This window comes from Dromiciops gliroides, chromosome 3 (assembly GCF_019393635.1).
Source record: "Dromiciops gliroides isolate mDroGli1 chromosome 3, mDroGli1.pri, whole genome shotgun sequence".
NCBI lineage: Eukaryota > Metazoa > Chordata > Mammalia > Microbiotheria > Microbiotheriidae > Dromiciops > Dromiciops gliroides.
The window spans coordinates 582,881,852-582,896,877 of NC_057863.1; the positions used below are offsets into that span (position 1 = coordinate 582,881,852).

The 15,026-nt window shown below is 39.8% G+C and overlaps 1 pseudogene; it reads left to right on the forward strand.

Moving 5' to 3' along the window:
• The first annotated feature begins 2,980 nt into the window (after positions 1-2,980).
• Positions 2,981-14,669, forward strand: LOC122748035 (annotated as a pseudogene).
• The last annotated feature ends 357 nt before the right edge of the window (positions 14,670-15,026 follow it).

A 15,026-nucleotide genomic window follows, 5' to 3' on the forward strand; every position in this document is an offset into this window, starting at 1 on the left:
GCTTAGCTCTCTTTGACTTCAGTTAAGAGTCACAAGCAACAACCAGTCATGCAGTAATAATTTCACTTCATAGTCAGATAGTATCTAGAATCTCCAGATGGGAAACATTTCCTGTTCAGCAGGAACACAATGAGGAAACTGAGCCAGAAGGATCCTACCTTAGGTGAGACCAAGATCATCCTCTTGGCTTTTTCCCAGCTACCTTCATCTGTAGCAACACATTCCCTCTGAGTAACTTGTGGTATTCTCTGGAGTATTGGATTACTGACTTCTGGTCCATCAGACAACTATGCCTGAATTCAAAACTCAAAACAATATAAATTACAATCACAAAATATTTTATCTGAAATAGCAAATTTGTACTCTCATGGAGTTGCAATGCACAAAAAACATTTACCAGGAGACATATATGTAAGAGGTTTCACTTAATAGCTTTCACTTGTTTTATTTTTCCTTTTTCTTGAGTTTAAATTCATTCTGATATAAAGATCACTAGAAATTACTTCAGTAATAAGAAAAATTCTCAGTAAGACCATTTTTTTTTTGGTAATTTCATAATTAACATAGCCTATAACAAAATGGGTAAGAATCTCATATAATTTACAGCTCTTTCTAATTTTAACAGATACATACACACCAATTTAAAAGCTACTTTAAAATTGACAAGTACTTTACATTACTTTGCAAGACACCATAAATATTCAACTATATGTTCCAACAAAACTCAATTACTTTTTGGTTCTTTCTGGATTTACACAGACCTTTTAATTGCAGGCAAACACTTAAAGTGAAAGTAAACTCCTATTTTTTTTTCTCAAAAAATTTCCAAACTGTTTATTTTCACATTCTCTACTCACACTGTCAGTACAAACAGGGTACAACTTTCTTTCTACTTGCTTTTACCAATCATAAAATTCTCTGGACTTACTCTCTCTCACCTACCACCCTGACACCAGTGCAGTCAGTATCACAGAGAAGGGGAAAGGACAGGAAGAGGGGATAAGGGAAGGGGAAGGGGGAGGAAGAAAGAGAGAGAGAAAGTGTGTGTGTGTGTGTGTGTGTGTGTGTGTGTGTGTGTGTGTGTGTGTATGAGAGAGAGAGAGAGAGAAAACTGTTTCCCTTTTTAAACAATGCATGTACGAAACTCCAAATAGATTAGTTAACAGCATAAGTTTCAGTCAGTACCTCAGAACTCATGATCAGTAGACCAACAGCTTCCTAATCCATTCATTCCCCCTTTTATTTTATTTTTTTTGGTTGAGCAATGAGGGTTAAGTGACTTGCCCAAGGTCACACAGCTAGTGTTAAGTGTCTGAGGTCAAATTTGAACTCAGGTCTTCCAGGGCTGGTGCTCTATCCAATGCACCACCTAGCTGCCCCCTCATTCCCCCTTTTAATACCATAGTACCTTAAAACAATATTAGCATTTTTTTTTTTTGGTGATACAGTTGAGGTTAAGTGACTTGCCCAGGGTCACACAACTAGAAGGGTTAAGTGTCTGAGGCCGGGTTTGAACTCAGGTCCTCCTGAATCCAGGGCTGGTGCTTTATCCACTGCGCCACCTAGCCCCCCCCCCCCCAGTTGCATGTACTTTTGCTCTATACTTTACACAAGCAGGTCTTTTGCTCTTTGTCAGCATCCCTTGCAAGCAGAGGCACTTTAAGGCTTAATGCTGCCAGGGAGGGCATGTTTCACAGGAGTTAATAATTCTCAATATGAATAGCACAAGGAAATGTTTAAGATTTTATATAATAACTCACCCTTCTAGTTCTCTTGCATTTCAACCTTGAAGGATTCGATGGGTTAATTTACAGAGAAACTTTGACAATATTAATTACTTAAAGACAAACAAAGAAAGGAACAAACAAAACCCCTAGCTTTCACAATGTTCATCTAAGGTTATGAATGCCTAGCAAAGAATTTATACTGCAACGTCAAATTCAAACTCCAATTAGTTCACAACGCCCTTACCTTGGGTGCTACAATAAAATCTTGAGATCAGCCACACCTGAAAGCCAACCCACTTTCCTCAGCTGCATCTAATCTTAAAGCTTCCAACTTCCCTGACCTTCTTTCCCCTTTCCAGGTTGAAGAAAATTGGTCTTTTCCATCCCTTCAGTGGTGGCTGACCCAACTAAAGGGTAATAGGCCTGGTTAGACCTTCAGTTAAGTTCAGTTGTCACTGACTATACCTTATACTGAGTTTCCTGGCACTTACATCTCCCCCTAGGAAATAGGAGAGAAAGTCCCATAGCTTCTCTGAAGAATGGGGAAAAGGGAAGGGAATAAAAATTTATTTAGTACCTACCACCAGCTGGCACTGTGATAAGAACTGACTGAAGTGGACTTTGCCTCCCTTCCTAGGCCAATGAATTGCCTGAGGCTGACCAGACATTGTCACTCCCAGCTTCTGATTATTTTGTAAATTTCCCACCTGTAGTTTGGCCCTTCCCTCTGCCTAACTCTGCCCATGGATTCCCTCTGCCTTAGTGCCCTACATAAACCAAGTTGACAGCCCCCTACTGGGGTACTCCACCACTTGTTGCATGACACCTCAAGGTTCACCTCACTTGCCCTATTAGAGACCTCAATTTTGTTGTATTGACTGTTTTCTCTTGAATTCAGATTCACACACTTTAAACCATGACCTCATTTGATCTTCATAACAACTCTCTAAAAATGAGTTCTGTTATTATCACCATCTGAAAATTGAGAAAACTCGGGAAAAGTTAGATGATTTACACAGATCCTCAGAGCAAGTAAGTTCTCTTCACTGAGAAGAAGTTTAGAGGCTGCCTTTTTCCAAACCACTTTGATTAAGAGACCAGTGTGGTTAATTGATATAAGGTTTAAACTCTGTTACTGAGGGGTAGTAGAAATGAGAAAGGGGAGGGGAACCCTGGGGGAAAAGTAGTATAAAAGGCCAGGAGTGGCTCAATTTGAGAAATCTTAGCTCAGTCAGAGCAACTTGGTCAGCATCATGTTAGAGGAGGTACAGAAACATTCTGTGCACACTCTTGTGTTCAGATCATTAAAGAGGACTCAAGACGTGTTTGTGGCTGATTATAGAAATCCAGTGGAGTTGGATGAAAAGAGTCACAAACTAAAGATATCTGCCAAACTTCATACAGAGTATGTTCCTGTATTACACATGTCCATTGTCAAAGAAAATCATATAGAGAAAGACTCTCAGAGCACAATGGATGCCCATGAGCAGAACCAGTATCCTGCCAATCCAGGACTAGAACTTAAACATTTAGAGACCTGTCAACATCCATATGAACCAGGTCCAGGTGTGTCTTTGATTGCAGATATTCATATTCAAAGACTGCCAAGTGAATGTGCTGCACAGTCTTCAGCTGTGGCCCAACCTCCTTTCCAATCCAGGCAGGAGACAAACCCTGCTTCAGCTAGAGGGTGTGATATTTCAAAACAAGTACCCGGCTTAGCTATGGCTATGACAGAAGCTGGTGGCACAAAGAAAGCTGCACTGATGGCCAGAAAGGCCCCTGCCGTGCCTAAACCCCAGTGGCATCCACTGTGGAAACTGTAGAGTCATCAGTGGACATCTAGGATGGGTCTGATGTCTTGCAGTAGAACCTGGGAATCAGTGTTTTGTGACAGGTTCTGCTGATAGGACTCTAAAGATCTGGTACCTGGCTAGTGGCAAATTAAAACTCACTGACTGGACATATCAGTACTCCAGGAGAGGTGACAGTAAGTAGAAGGAAGTCCAATCCTCTTCTCCTGTGGTGAAAATAAGCAGGTGAAGTGCTGGCATCTGGAATACAATAATAAGGTTATCAGATATTATCATGGACATCTAAGTGCAGTCTATGGTTTGGATTTGCACCCAACACTTGATGTGCTGGTGACTTGTAGTAGGGATTCAACTGCAAGGATATGGGATGTGAGGAAACAGGCCAATGCACACACACTGGTGGGGCACTCAGATGCAGTGGCTGCAGAGAAGTGTCAAGGTGCAGAACCCCAGATCATTACAGGAAGATGTGACACAAACTATAAGATTCTGGGACTTAGTGGCTGGAACATCACAGGTCACATTGACACATCACAAAAAGTCTGTGAGAGCAATGGCTTTGCATCCAAGACATTACACCTTTGCATCTGGTTCTCCAGATCATATTAAACAGTGGAAATTCCCTGAGGGAAACTTTCTTCAAGACCTCTCTGGTCATAATGGTATCATTAATACACTGGCTGTGAATTCAGATGGAGTGCTGCTATGTGGAGCAGATGATGGCACTATGCATCTTTAGGACTGGAGGACTGCATATACTTTCCAAAGAGTGCATGCAGCTGTGCAGCCTGGATCTTTGGATAGTGAACCAGGAATATTTGCATGTGCTTTTGACCAATCTGGAAGTGGATCACTCCCTGCAGAAGTGGATAAAACCATTAAAATATACAGAGAAGGGGGACAGCTAGGTGGCACAGTGGAAAGAGCACCAGGCCTGGATTCAGGAGGACCCGAGTTCTAATCCAGCCTCAGACACTTGGCACTTACTAGCTGTGTGACCCTGGGCAAGTCATTTAACCCTCATTGCCCTACCTATATATATATATATATATATATATATATATATATATATATATATATACACAGAGAAGATGAGTCAGCACAGCTCAGGGATGAAGTCACTTGGAAACTGGAAATAATCAAGTGAAGAAGATTTTAAAATGGCAACATATACATATTTCTGCCATTGTTTTAGTTGTACTTTATAAATGCATTCCATCACATTGTGCTCTATATAGGACTATGAAGCTGAAGCTCAGCAGAAGTTGTGGTAATAACATTCATCACATTTCACAATAAAATTCCTTTTTCTTTTTTCTTTTTTGGCAGGGCAATGGGGGTTAAGTGACTTGCCCAGGGTCACACGGCTACCAATTCTGCATTGGACCCAGTCCACATAGTTTCATGATTTCTCCAGCTTGTTCAGTAGCTCTGTGGGGAAGAGCAAAAGCAGGAGACAGTGGGAGTAATCCAAAGATGAGGGTTGACAGGTCAAGTGTACAACAGGATAAGAGGCCAAGGGAATCCAGAGAAGAGAACTGTGCAAAGTATAACTGATTCCCTAAGAGATCTGGATGGTTGAAGGCATGAGAGTATTGCCAGTGTATTGAGTAATAGCCTGGGAAGTATAAAAAAAGAAAAGGGTGAATTCACCACCAATGAAGCGGAAATTAAAACAGTAATTAGGGGCTGTTTTTCCCAACTGTATGCCAATAAATTTGGTAATCTAAAGGAAATGGATGAATATTTACAAAGATATAAATTGCCCAGATTAACAGAAGAGGAAATAAAAGACTTGAATTTTGGAAAAAGAATTTGATCAAGCCATCAATGAACTCCATAAGAAAAAAATCTCTAGGGCCAGATGGGTTTACAAGTGAATTCTACCAAACATTTAAAGAAACATTAATTCCAATATTATGGAAATTATTTGTAAAAAATAGGTGGAGTTTGACCAAATTCCTTTTATGACATAAATATGGTGTTGATACCTAAACCAGGCAGAGCCAAAACAGAAAAAGATAATTACAGACCAATTTCTCTAATAAATATCATTGTAAAAAATTTAAATAAGACATCAGCAAGGGTATTACGGCAATTTATCACCAGGATAATACACTATGACCAGGTGGGATTTATATCAAGAATGTAGGGCTGGTTCAATATTAGGAAAATTATCAACTTTATCTACCACATAAGTAACAAAACTATCCAAAATCATATGATTGTCAACAGATGTGCAGAAAGTTTGGATAAAATACAACACTTCTTCCTATTAAAAACACTAGAGGTCATAGGAATAAATGGAGCTTTCCTTAAAATGAGCAGTATCCAACTGAAACCATCAGCAAACCTTACATGAAATGGGGTTAAGTTAGAGGAATTCCCAATAAGATCAGGGGTGAAGCAGGGATGTCCATTTTCACTTCTCTTATTTAGTATTGTACTAGAAATGTTAGTGTTAGCAATAAGAGAAGAAAAAAGAATTGAAGAAATTAGAATAGTCAAGGAGGAAACAAAACTATCATTCTTTGCAGATGTATTATAGAAAAAAATTGTGGGACTAACCTGGGGTTTCAAAAATATTGCTACTTATAAATTAATGGCCTTTGAACCAGTTTTTGGCATTAAGCATTTATTAAATTATATTAAATGTTAGTAAAGAATTAACAACGTGGGATATAACCCAAACTGAAAGCCCCCTAGCACCATATTTCTAAGAGATAGCACATGGCCTTAAGCTCAACTACATTACCTAATGAGGAGAGTACTCACCACCCAACAGAGGGTCCAGACCAAAAGTGAGTTCCAAGACTGTGCTGGCCAGGAGCCTCTTCTACACTTGACTATTTTGTTTCTGGGTTGTTGTTTTTTTCAAGGCAACTGGGGTTAAGTGACTTGCCTAGGGTCACACGGCTAGTAAGTGTCAAGTATCTGAGGCCGGATTTGAACTCAGGACCTCCTAAATCCAGGGCTGGTGCTCTATCCACTGAACCACCTAACTGCCCCTACACTTAACTTTTAACCTATTTTGATAAGAGTCTTGTTGCTACACACTGATCAAAACTTAATTAGTCAGCATCATGCAATTCCATTGATTGATGAGACTTGAGGGTGGTCTATATTACAATGAGCTGACATCAGGTTCCAGTGTCAGAGAGACCCCCTGAGAGAAAAGGTACTTTCAGACAGGTATGATTTTAATCTCCTTACTTCACTGAGGCTTATCTCTAATGTACCTTTTGGCTAGCTCTAAAAAGACCATCTAAAATTCCTGAGCTAAACTTTCCAAAGTGGGGGTTCCCCCCCCAAACCCCATTATTAATAATTATTTTCTCACACAGATGATATGATGACATACTTAGAGAATCCTAGAGAATCCACTAAAAAATTACTTGAAACAATTAACACTCCAACAAAATTGCAGGATATTAAATAAATCCACATAGATCATTAGCATTTCAATACATGACCAACAAAGCTCAGCAGCAAGAGATAGAAAGAGAAATTACACTTAAAATAACTATAGACAAAATAAAATATTTGGAAGTCTTCCTCCCAAGACTATAAGGTCTAAAATTTAGCTGTGATGTCTAAAATCTAATGAATGGTCAACTTAAATTAGAAGCTTTAGCAAGAGTTTAGGCTTTTCAGTATTTATTAAAGTGTATTAGAAGTTATAAAAGGGGAGGGAAGCAACCTTCATCTAGCTATCTAAGAGAGAGCCTCCGTCATCACGCCAAGCCCAAGTCCTGAACTGAAAGACCTTGCTTCTCTGGAGCTTCTCCCAGAAGCTCCCTGTGAAACAGGAAACAGGGCCATCCACAGACACACCTCCAAGCTAATTGACTGGTAACTTTGATAGACAAGACCCACAGGCATTAGACATAACGTCTGGATGCCAATTCGACTTTCAAAACCCCAGAAAGGTGACTTCCGGACGTTGAAGTCACATGCTTTCTTTTCAGGCCAGAGCTCACAATGTCCCTCCCAGCAGGGGTGTCATTCCCATTCTCACAAGACAAATCCAGAAACTATGAACACAAGTACAAAACACTTTTCACACAAATAAAACCTGATCTAAATAATTGGAAAAATATCAATTGCTCATGGATAAGCCAGGCTAATATAATAAAAATGACAAGACTACCTACATTAATTTACTTATTCAGTGCCATACCAATAAGACTACCTAAAAATTATTTTATAGAGCTAGAAAAAAAAATAACAAAACTCATCTGGAAGAATAAATGGTCAAGAATAGCAAGGAAACTAATGCAAAAAAACCACGGAGATACTGGCTAAGAAATAGAGTGGAGAATCAATGGAATAGGCTAGGCACAGGAGACACAGTAGTAAATGACATTAGTAATGTACTAATTCAGTATTTGACAAAAACTGCCTGGAAAACTGGAAGATAGTATGGCAGAAATTAGGCATAGACCAACATCTTACACCTTATACTAAAATAAGGTCAAAATGGGTACATGATTTAGACATAAGGGTGATTCCATAGGTAAATCAGGATAAGAAGGCATAGTCTACCTTTCAGATCTCTGGAAAGGAGAACAGTTTATGACCAAACAAGAGATAGAGAATATTATGAAATGCAAAATGGATGATTTTCATTACATTAAATTAAAAAGTTTTTGTACAAACAGAAGCAATGCATCCACAATTAGAAGGGACATTTATTATTGATAGTAAGTACTAAGACAGGAGACATCACTGTTGGACTTGGGTGGTCAAGAAGGGCTTCATGGAAGAGGTATGACTTTTTGTGGGGCTCAGAAATTGGGCAGGGTATGAATATGTGAGGAGGAAAGGGAAGACATTCTCAAATGAAGAAAGTTAAAATGAACAAATGTGTGTGTACATGCACATGGGGGGGAAGCTTCCTAGAATAAACAGCCTAATGATAAGAGCTCTTCAGAACTACAAGGGTTGAAGTTGGAGCTATCAAGCTGAGGATTGAAAACATTCAAATATATCATAAAGGAGATTCTCTTAAGGTAGGGATTATACTTTAGGTGGCTCCTAAGGACACTTGTAGATTTAACAGTTTGAGAATCTGTGATTCTTTGAACATGATTGAGCTCAGGATAGAATAGAGAGGTGGTACAAAGAATAAGGAAAAGACCATTTTCAGAGTGTTGAGTGTCTATATATAGGAATATCAAAGGTCAGCATTTGAAGTTTCTACACAAGGATAATGTGATAGAAATATTATAAATAAGCACTAATGCAACGCAAAATTTGAAGACCATATGGGAGAAAGATGGTGAGTCTCTAGTTCAGCAAGTGCATATAGGACACTGTGGAAATTTATTTTGGTTTGGGGACCCTACCTTTGGGCTGAGATTAGAAAGCCTTAGGCCCTCAGGTTTTTCTTCTCTGTGTGGGAGGGGCTGATGCCCCTCCCCCTCCACTTCAGCTGAGCCAAAAAAGCCCCGTGGGCTGTACAAGACACCAGGTCAGACAGCTGGGGGAAAAAGCCCCAGTTCTCTCCACCCTGAGCAGATCTATCTGAGAGACCCTGGGCTCCTCCAGGCTAGCCTCTGGCATAGCCCGTGCAGAGGTCCCTGGGCACAGAGCAGGGGCATGGGCCCCTGGAGCCCTGGGTGTGGTACGCACGGGATGTTCGAGCGTCTCCATCCCCCCCCCCCCAGCTGCAGCCCTAGTGCAGCTGGTGGATTAGCTTATTGTGTGTGGGGGTGCAGGGAGCCCGAGATTTGAGGGGTGAGAAGGAACATATATAAAGGAGAAACACCAAAGGACTAGGAGTAAAAGGGAGAGGCCAGAAAGTTAAGAGGTTAGAAAAGACAGACAGGGAGGCCAGAGGAATGGACAGAAAGGGGCTATGTAGAGAGGAGGAGATGGTACAGGAGGTTAGAGAAACCAGGGGGCTGCAGAGAACACAGAAGCAGTCAGCACAGGGTACAGGTTGGAGAAAGTGAAGTTGGAGAAAGCTGGAGCAATAGGAGAACGCTAGAAGAAGGCTCATTGGTACGCAGGAGGAGGCTAAAAACGTTCCAGGCTCAACAGGTGGAAAGAGACGTGCCAGAACACAGTCAGGTTGTACATTTTATTTCCCTGTATTCTTTTTTTTTTAATTAATTTTTTTTTTTAGTGTGGCAATTGGGGTTAAGTGACTTGCCCAGGGTCACACAGCTAGTAAGTGTTAAGTGTCTGAGGCCAGATTTGAACTCAGGTCCTCCTGACTCCAGGGCTGGTGCTCTATCCACTGAGCCACCTAGCTTGCCCTCCCTGTATTCTTAATTTTAAATTGTATCTCATAAATAAATCCTCTGCTAAAATGGAAGAGGCTTCTTAATCTTTTGCTTATCAATTTTGGGAGTGGAGCAGTGTGGTGGAATTTTATAAACTGCCCATATTAAATTAAGAGCAGTCAGATAACCAGTCAACAGTCCCAGATTAAGTACTCCAGTCAGATTAGGCCCCCCCCCCCCAAATTAGGCCAATAAGTCAAAATAATTTTACAACACAAAGACCGGAAAAAGAGCAGATTTAAATGAAATTCAAGTAAACAAGAGGGAATCTCAAGAAGAAAATCCAGAAGAAAGTGGTCAGACAAGTAAAAAAAACAAAAAAGATAGTTTGTGTAACTTAACATAGCTAAAGCCCAGCCCACTTATGTTCCTCATCGGTGTCTATAACAGCAAGGTACTAACAAACTGCCTAGTTTTCGTTTCTAGTTGGGTTTCCCAGGGTGGTCACTCCAGTGTTGACACTATACTGAACCATACTGGGAACAATGCTACTGGGAAATCTTCACCTTGCACAATTTGATAATCATTTCTCTTCATTTTCTTTGGGCTAAATTACATAGTATAAGTAATCTTTATAGAGATTAGGTCTAATATAACTCTAGAATAGTAGATAAAACCTTTAAATGTTGGTTATTTTTCTTCTAAAACCAAGTCTACTGACCCCAAGACAAGGGCCTCTTGTAATAGGACATATTGGATTATGTCCACAGAAAGCACCCCTTCATCCCACAAAAACTGTGTTGCTATTGCTTGATGGTACATATAATACAAGCTTTTCTTGACTTTCCTTACCTAAAGATAAACCGCTTCAATTTTTCCACATTTTTTTGCTCAATAACTAACACTTTATCACCAGAATTAGGTACCAATTCTTAGGTTGGGATTATTTTTCTTTTTTTCTTTTCTTTTCTTTTTTTTTAGTGAGGCAATTGGGGTTAAGTGACTTGCCCAGGGTCACACAGCTAGTAAGTGTTAAGTGTCTGAGGATGGATTTGAACTCAGGTACTCTTAACTCCAGGGCCGGTGTTCTATCCACTGTGCTACCTAGCTGCCCCAGGATTATTTTTCAATATGGAGCCAGACAGAGTAAGGGTTTAGTCAGAGTAACATCTATGTCTTTGACCAAGTTTAAGAGTCAGCCCAGGCTCAAAGTTATATGGGGCTGGAAAGAAGGGTATGTCTGTGATTCGTGTCAGTGGGCTTAAAGTTCTAGCAATAGCCAGGTAAAGACAGCTAGCTGGCACAATGGATAGAGTGCTGGGTCTGGAGTCAGGAAGATTCACATTCCTGAATTCTAATTTGGGACTCAGACACTAGGTGTATGACCCTGGATAAGTCAACCCCATTTGCCTCACTTTCCTCATCTATAAGATGAGTGGTAGAAGGAAATGGCAAACCATGTAACTTTGCAGAAAATCCCTAATAGGATCACAAAGAGATGGATACAACTAAAAATGACTGAACAGCAACAATATAGCCAGTTAATTGGTTAAAATATGGTTGAAATTAAAAAAACCCATAAAACAAAAAAAATTACACAATCAAGCCCTCTACATTGTCTTCCTTATCTCCAAGTCAGGTCAAACTACGTCAATAGATAGACTGATAGATCGATCGATAGATGGATGATAGATAAATGAATGAATGCATAAACATGAATGAATGAATGAATGTTAATAAATGAGTGGATGAAATGAATAAATAATAAATAAATCTAGGAGGGGAATACATCAGGATTTCTGGCCAAAACAGAAACTACTGATATTTACCTTCACTCTGAGGCATCAAAAGGTCAAGCAATGGCAAAATGAAGCTTGGGCTGGCAGCTATTGTGCAATGAATGAAAGCCAGAATGATTTAGATTTTGCCACTGCACCCAGATGGCTCTAGAGGAGAGAGAGGCTGGTGACTCTGAACAGCCCTGCCTCACTTAAATTCAGTTCAAGGCAAGTCATGACATCACCTCCCCATGTCATGGTCCTTTTCAAGAACAAAGAACAAACAACAACAACCAACATTCTGTGAGTAATAACTCTCCTACTTGGGACCCAGTGGCAAGGTCTAGTTAGACAATGCAGCTCCTCCAATCCTTCCTCCCTTCCTTCTTCTTTCCCTTCTTCCCTCCCTTCATCCTTTCCTCCCTCCCTTATTTCCTCTCTTCTTCCTTCACTTCTTTCCTTTCCTTTGTTCCTTTTCTCCCTCCCTCCTCTCCCTCTGTCCATATTGGGAAACATGCCCTTCCTTACGTGTGGATGCTCTGTCCAAAGGAATGTAAGTTTTGATTGCTGAAACCTCACAAGATGTCTTGGAGATTACAGACTAGATTTCTTTTTAAAGATCACAGTTCAACCCAAATCAGTCACTGGTAGTCTTCAAGTGAAAGCTGGATGCCCACCCATAAGAGATACCTATTCAAGTGCTTTGGACCAGAAGCCCTTTAAGGTTCTTTTTCTTCCCATTCTCAGATTTTGATTGTGAGAGCTGTTGTGCAGGATCAAATCCTGTTTATTTAACTTTATCTCAGGAAAACTGTCATAAGGTGGTAAATATACTGCAAAAATTCATCACCCCCTGGTCAACCATCAGGGTGTAAAAGAATGGAAGTCCAGATAACTGAGATTTATGCTTGTTTCAATAGTTCTCTCACAGGGAAGGAAAAGTAAGAGAAGAAAAGGCATTGCAAGGGAAAGCAAGAGTCAAACTATTAGCATCAGGGATATCAAACTTGAAGAAACCTCAGGAGCCATCTAGATCAATTATCTCATCTTACAAATGAGGAAATTGAGATACATAGAGTTGTGTCCTGCCCAGGGTCCAATGGATAATATGATCCAAGATGTTAACCCAAGTCCTCTGACTCCAGAGGCATTATTGAATTGAATTGAATCCAAGAATGAGAATATATCTTAAAAGCAAAGACTCTGTGATGTGTTTTTGCCAGGAAAGCAAGGGCAGATCCATCAGTTGAAGTTAGAGAATAAGGAAAGCTGGAACAAATTAGATAGCTTTACAAGTCTGGGAAGATTCTTCAGGAGCAGGGATGGGGAAGGATGGTGGTGAAGACTTTGTTGGGTACTCTGAAGAAAAGGAAGCAAAGGGGCAGAATTTTTTAGTCCTGCCTCAGAAACTTATTAGCTTTTTGACCCTGAGCAAGTCATTTAACTACTCTCTTTCTTTCTTTCTTTCTTTCTTTCTTTCTTTCTTTCTTTCTTTCTTTCTTTCTTTCTTTCTTTCTTTCTTTCTTTCTTTCTTTCTTTCTTTCTTTCTTTCTTTCTTTCTTTCTTTCTTTCTTTCTTTCTTTCTTTCTTTCTTTCTTTCTTTCTTTCTTTCTTTCTTTCTTTCTTTCTTTCTTTCTTTCTTTCTTTCTTTCTTTCTTTCTTTCTTTCTTTCTTTCTTTCTTTCTTTCTTTCTTTCTTTCTTTCTTTCTTTCTTTCTTTCTTTCTTTCTTTCTTTCTTTCTTTCTTTCTTTCTTTCTTTCTTTCTTTCTTTCTTTCTTTCTTTCTTTCTTTCTTTCTTTCTTTCTTTCTTTCTTTCTTTCTTTCTTTCTTTCTTTCTTTCTTTCTTTCTTTCTTTCTTTGCAATTGGGGTTAAGTGACTTGCCCAGGGTCACACAGCTAGTAAGTGTTAAGTGTCTGAGGCCGGATTTGAACTCAGGTACTCCTGACTCCAGGGCCGGTGCTCTATCCACTGTGCCATCTAGCTGCACCCCATTTAACTACTCTCTAGGCCTCAATTTCCTCATCTATGAAATGAGGACAATTATAGCACCTACTCCACAGGGTAACTGTGAGTATCAAATGAGATAATATTCATAAAGTGCTTTACAAAACTTAAAGTGCTGTACAAAAGCTAACTACTATCACTCTATATAGTAAATATTAATGTATAAAATATAACAATTTCTATAATAATAATTTCTTAAACTTAGAATCATGTGACCTATTCTATATAAAAGAAACTAACAGCATTTCTCCATCCTCAGTACTTTTACTTGATGTTATAAAATGTCCAAGTGTATCATCTCATAATGAGATACTCCGACTTTTGAGAGAAAATCCTTGGTGGTTCCATATAACTCTGTCACTTAGGTTGTTTCCACCCTGTCCCTTAATGATCTCTCTTTTTTGTTTTTGTTTTAGTTTTGTTTTTTTAGCAGGACAATGGGGGTTAAGTGACTTGCCCAGGGTCACACAGCTAGTAAGTGTCAAGTGTCTGAGGCCGGATTCGAACTCAGGTACTCCTGAATCCAGGGCCAGTGCTTTATCCACTGTGCCACCTAGCCGCCCCCCCCCCCAATGATCTCTCTTTTAGTCTTAAAGAAACAGGTAGGTGCCAAAAGCTTGATCCTATGGTCAAGGTCTAACTCGCCTGTTCTGATAGCAAAAAGGAATTTGTTCTTTTTCCAGATCTCTGTCAGCAACACTACCTATTCAGTCTCAAGGAAGGAGGCTTTATACTGGAGCAATATCCCTCTAGGGTGTAATGTTCACATAGTGCTACTCATGAGTGGCACATATGGAAAAGGGAAGGACTGGAGTTCCAGAGCCTAGATCTCTTAAGTTAAACTCTTTTTTTTTTTTTAAGTTAAACTCTTAACTGCTGAAAATTACTGTTACCAGGGAGTCAGATATGAGACTAGGGAATCTGATTGGTTATTGATAGGCAGCCGAAACTTTGTCCCCTCTTTTAGGGTTATGGAAGAGGAACAGCTGTGGGAGATAATTTGGCCAGAAGCTTATTATGGAATGTTGAAATCCAGCTGGCCCATGGTCCAAAGGATGAAGCTGGGTGAAATTCAGTCACATGCCTTTCTTCACTCAGTTATGGAGGATGTGTGAACCCAGAGAGATAGAGCAGGGTTCCAAGGACACAGGAAAAGAGACTATTAGAGACTGAGTATACAAGTCAAAGCATCGAAGTGATGGGGGAAAGGAAGGTGGGGATAGGAACAGCATTCATATATGAAAGGGGCACGATAAATAAAAGGATTCCCCAGGATTTTTCCAAGGACAGAAGGCTCAAAAATCCTTGAACCAAAAACCCTAAATAAACTTCATTAAGGCCACCTTTGGAATGAGGAAAGCAGAGTGGTACAATGGAGCTAACGTTAGATTCGGAATAGATGGACCTATGTTTGTTTCTTCTCCCTCCTGTGTCAAATTTTCCTAGCTACTGCTATAAACTTAACAAAAGGC